The sequence below is a fragment of the Pinus tabuliformis genome, chromosome 5_2, assembly GCF_031772625.1.
Source record: "Pinus tabuliformis cultivar Carrire ecotype Pingquan chromosome 5_2, CPIR1, whole genome shotgun sequence".
NCBI classification, from domain to species: Eukaryota; Viridiplantae; Streptophyta; class Pinopsida; order Pinales; family Pinaceae; genus Pinus; species Pinus tabuliformis.
In genome coordinates this window covers 234,072,377-234,078,376 of record NC_142306.1, presented here as the reverse complement: position 1 = coordinate 234,078,376, position 6,000 = coordinate 234,072,377, and the positions used below count along the sequence as shown (strand labels likewise).

The 6,000-nt window shown below is 33.8% G+C and overlaps 1 pseudogene; it reads right to left on the bottom strand.

Moving 5' to 3' along the window:
- Positions 1–2,970: 2,970 nt before the first annotated feature.
- The window catches only part of LOC149158394 (protein EXPORTIN 1A pseudogene), a 90,458-nt pseudogene continuing 87,428 nt past the window's right edge, over positions 2,971–6,000 (bottom strand).

Sequence of the window (6,000 nt, the reverse complement as noted above, 5' to 3'; positions counted from 1 at the left end):
AAACCACTGTACAACAAGAAAATGATACTGCTCACTAAGAGCTAAAATCAAATTGAAAATATTGCATCCCAAACTAGATAAATGCTTGCCCAACAAGCTTATCTATGTACATAGCAATCTACCATAATAGCTGAGAACCAAATGCTGGATTCAAGAAATATTAAACCTCGAATAAAACCAATGAAAGAGTTGATCAAATACCTATTCTCCTTGACTATGCTTAAGTGGACTAACTATTGGAAACTTGGAATAAAAATTGAATCCACACTCCATAAAAATATATATATCTATATATATCTATATATATATATATATATATATATATATATATATATATATATATATATATTCCTTATTTGATAATTGCAATAGACTTACCATTGAATCTTGAAAATCATGAAAAATAACCTCTTTTTATGACTACAACAAAAGGATCCTTGAAAACATGAAACATTATCCTGTCTTGATTATCCAAAGGATAATCTTCATTCATAACTATTCCTTGTTCTATCCTTTCATGCTCAAGTTCAACTTCAAATAAAATGGAATAAAATGTCCAAACTTTCTTTAGCATCTTCAAATATGATAGCCATATTATGTATGCCAAGACTATCCTTTTGTTGATCAAACAATTGTGTTGTTGTCTCATTAGATAACTTTGTTTGAAAACTATCAATTTGATTTTCATGATAGGAGACAATTTTTTGCACCTGATCCTCTTGTAAATGTGGAATGTTTCCAACATGAACTAGTTCACTACTTGCATCTTGATCACACAAAAACTAAAAAAGTGGCTGCAAATATTCACCTATCTTAGGACAAAGGACATGAATATCTACATCAAGTTCTAGATTGGTTTCATCTTTAGCTAAGTGAGAAACTATTGTCTACTGTAAGTTTCCTTGAATGTGATGGAAACTATTTTCTATTATTCCATCCAGATGAAAAGATAACTCGAACAAAGATTCTTCAATTTCATCATACATTAAATCCTGATCATAAATTTCAACTCCCATATGTTGAATAAGATCATCAAACTCTCCATAAAATCTTTCTATCAATACTATAGAAGGGTAATTTTGCTTATAATTTTACAAAATGTTTCGTAGAAATCCTTAAGCGAACATAGACTAGCAGCTAGAAATCCTTCATACCATGATCTTGCATTGTCCTCTAAGGTTTCCATAAAAATATTCACTAAGAAATCCTCATGAAACTCAAATCCAAGTCTACATCCATGCATGTGAAACTTAATTAAATGAAGATCATCGTCTTCTCCTTTTTTATCTCTGAATATTGGGAGATAGGTTAACCAATCAACATAAGGCATATGATTTGGAAAGCCATGAATATGAGACCTATCCATAGGATCATACAAGGTATTTTTTCTTGCAGTTAAACCAATCTTGAAAACATTTAAGCTACCCAAGACTTCTTGAAAGTACTGACCTTTGAATAGTGGAGTCACCATGAAAGTTTGAACTTATGAATCCTTTGAAATTGGAGTCGACAGATTAAATATTTACAACCTTTTGATGTCCATCTGTTGTTCACCATCAACAATTATATTTTATCTTTGTCATTCACACCCAGGTAAAACGTGACCTTTCGGTCCCAGGCAACGTTGCCAATATTTTGTCACTCCGTAAATTTCCCTAGGCTAAGAAGAGAAATCTCTGAGGTAACCACTAACCTATTTGAGGCTAAGGTCCAACCCCCAACCTTGGAGAGGGCTTTCTCATCGTCTTGTGCTATCAATCAAATAAATGACTGATAGGATCTAGGTTTTAGGGTGGTTATATCGATCGAAAGGGTAGCATTAAGTTTGATTTATTGAAGGTGGTTGCAAAGGACAAGACTACTTAAGATCATAGCACTATTACAGATCTGAATGAATAAGGGATATTGTGCAATCCACACAGGGGCAAGGTAGGCAGACCTATTGGTAATCAATCAAATTCGATGTAGTCATAGGATGAGTGAAGTAAAATAAAAATGACATACTGAGCATCCAAACAAGGATGAATTCAACTTGCCATCGAATAAAATGACACACATATAACGATCAGCTAAATTTATGAGAGCACTAGGTGAATTATGAAAATTTCCTTTCACACTAAGCATGAAGAATGTTTACGCCATGAAAATATCTATTATGGGTAGATAATAAGGAAATACATAAACAGATCATTAGAAAATACACATACCAATAAGCACTGACACAAGAATCTCTGTCAAAATTGCACCTACCTTCTTCTATTCATTTAGGAAAAGATACAATACTTGCATAAAAATGTAGTCTAGCCTCTAACACTCCAACCTAGAACCATTTTCAATGTCTTTACATCATTATATACAATGAGGTATTTCAATTACCACTCTAGGTGGTCGAATTCACTTCATAAAAGTTGAATGGCCTAGATACAATGCATGTTTACTTGCTATGTAGAAAAATAGGAACTGTTATATCAAGACTAATACAATTTAGAAACATCAACCAAATTGTAATATTTATTTAACAAATAAAACTACATGAATTTAAACTTATCAACACTTATCGAATAACAAAAATTACTTCTAGAAGTTCCAAAATTTGAAATTTTCCAAAATAAAATTGGCTGATATGTTTGCGTAGCAGAGGGCATAAATCTTCAAAACCAGCATGGTTGTAGATTGTTCTGGACAAAACTAAGTAGATGGATGTGCTTGAGATGATGGTGTGTTGGTGTAGAACCTTTGAAGTACTCTTTTCAACTTTTTAAGACCTCCCAACTTACTGATCCAAACTTGCGTAGCATTTGTGCAACAAAAGTTGAATTTTGAAATTGTACTGAATTCTCCTACTCCAAAATGATTATGAGTGACCAATAAACCATCTCATTCACCTTACAGTACCCAACATACTTCAAACCTTCCAAAACCTCCACACTTTCATCAAAACATTCATGGAACTACATAAGAGGACCTTGGTTACACAGGTTCAAACTTCAACAAAATGGAGAAAAACAGAGCATATAGCCAAAACTTTAAAAATGAAAAAATGAGCATGTCCTCCCTATGCGACCTTGGCTTTGAAATTGGTACAGTATATAAATTCCTTCGTTGTGATAATATGCGAATGTAGACCATCAACCATGCTTGAAAGTAATGAAATCTGGAGACCCATAACATTGGCACTAGCAGCAGGATTGTCAGAAGAATGTTGCACTTCAAAAATTTCAAAAACCAAGGCATTCCAATAATCCAAGCAAACCTTGAAAACTTCAGTATCATCAACATAGGAAATATTGATTAATTACTGAAGACCCATAAGAAGTGCTGCCCAATTTTCAGGGGTAGTTTCAAGTACGAGAATGTGTGACTTGTAGAATGAGGTGAAGAAGGGTGCTAAGTTTTGAATGAATGCCTATTCTTTAGTGGAACCATTTGCATAGGCTTCTAGGATATTTTTCCTTGGTGGAAGTATGTTTTGGAGTGTTCCATAAAGAAATTATAAATCTTAACAAATTTTTCATCATAAAAATCTCCAGAATTAAGTGCTACAACCTTGGTTAAGTGTTTTAGAGCCAAATTTCTATAGGTTGCCGCAAGGAAAATATTTTGTAGGGTATCGGGTAGAGGAGTCTGAAAAATATAACCAAGAGGGGTCCATGATAAAAAAACATGTAGTGTGGTCAAATTGGACCTTATAAGTTCAGGACGTTGTGATATCGAGAATACATAAAGACATAACTCGTGTATGAGTTGAAACTCACTGTTCAAGGGTTGGTTGGGTTATTTTAATTCCTACTATGTCATCTCACCTCTAGAAAATTCAAAAAATTCTTCATTGAGGAGCTTCAAAATAGCCATGCAATTTTCACATATTGTTTCACTACTCTTAGCAGCTGAAACAAGATTAGGAATAAATCCCAGCCATCTACTTGGCCATTCATGCTTCAACACTTGAACCAAGATTACATTAATCTTGTTTACATAAAGCTTCTCACTATGAAAATAAGGTTCACTACTGCTAAACAATGATATCTGATATGTAATTATTTATCCCATCTTGTTGTTCAACCGACAAAGCATTCCATCAATATTTGATTACACCTTCAATCACCTTAAGTGAAAAGAAATTTGTATTCATATTTTTTCGAGTTCTGTAGAATGCTAACAACTTGCAACCATGTATCTAGATGAGCCTATAAATTCTGCAATATCCATTATGTTGCTTCTCTATAGACCCTTGTGGAGACTTTAAATCGTGTGTGCAACAGTTTCATAGATTGACTAGTTAACGTAGAAGTTGCGCAACGACCATGAACCTTGAGCTTATACCTCCTCCTTTGACTATCTGCAAACTTATTTAAAACCTCAGACTAGTTTAGAGCTCAAATTTCACTTTGGATGAAGGAGAAATGAGGGATGGCTTGAAGAATTTTTTAATTTTATGCCACCACAATCCCTCTCATGTCATGATGATGAAATTTGAAATCATGGAGGTATGAGAAGTATAAGCCATTAACAAACCCATGACATGACCCCTTCAACTCTAATAATGACCCCTCATGGACTATTAGACCTTCACAAATTCAAATTAGGGTTAAAATATCCCTTTATGACATGAAAATTTACAATGACCTAATCTCATATGACTCTTTATACAATGACCTTTTAGACTATGACACCTAGTGATTTCATGGGCTAGACTTTACGAAGTGAATGATTAACTCGACCCTTAGTAATGGATATTGTCTCCAAAAATTTATTAACTTGACCTCTTCTATATTTCTCTTTAGATTAGGCAGCTCACAATATGAAAATTTGACCCTTAGCTTAGCTCGATTTGCTACATGGTTTGGGAATTCGCCTCAAGAAAATATGTCAAATTGGGTCTAGTAATAACCCACGATTTCAAATTTTACAAATCACATAATCAACTCCTGGTAATTTTCATAAAATTTTCCCTTCCAAGTTAATAATCTTAGCCTGAAAACATGACGAGTTTAACCCAACAAAATCCACCAACTCGGCCCTGATAACCCAAGGAAATCATCCTCAAAAACTATAATGATTCGACCCCTTGTCAATCCATAAATTCAACCTCTAGAAGTTCCTAAGAGTAGATGCTGCTAAGATTTATTATTTTCCTCCACGCTGTGGTTTGGTGTGTCCTTCCTTAATAGCCAAAGATAACCCTCTAAAATCTGCATTGGATTTCCAAGCAATTTCGATCTTTAACAATGGTGAATTTGAACCCCTTCTTCATGGATTTGGCGTAACAAGAATAATAAATATCTCTTGTAGAATTGATAAACTCGACATAGGAAATATAGCTAACTCATCTCTTGCCAATGCACAATTTGATTCCCAGGTAAGATGATCATTTAATTTTCACAATGGATTGGGAAATCATCCTCCTGAGTCAAATCTCCTTGGCCTTGAGATTAAACTACAACACAATATTGGCTAGGGTATATATTTCAACGTTAAAATTGGAAACCAAATTAGAGTTTCAACTCTCTCAATATGCAATTATAGTTCCTCAAAAAATTCTCCAATAATTCTTCACATATCCTCCAATATCCTCCTCCTTTTTAATAGTAATTTCCTTCTCCAAAAACCATGGGTAAGACCACATATCACTTTATTTTTCTAGAGTGACCTTTTACAACCCATTTTATTTAATTATTATTTCTTTTATTTTGGTGACTCCTTTGCTTTTTTTCAATATCCCATGGATATATATAGGCTATGAATTAAGTCCCTTTTTCTTCTAAGGATCATAAAGGGACATCATAATCCTCCCTTCATAAGTTTTCTTTTCCTCAAGCAAATTCAACACTTTCTCCCCTTCCCATGTGACATATTTTACCAATAAGCCTTTCCATCGAATCAAATATTATTGAATGACCATACTCCTTAACTTCTTCTGCCTTGTTCCCAAGACCTTTTCTGGAGTGAGAACTTATTGTCCTTTCTTGTCCAAAGGTGGTACTAGCTCTATCATTGTAT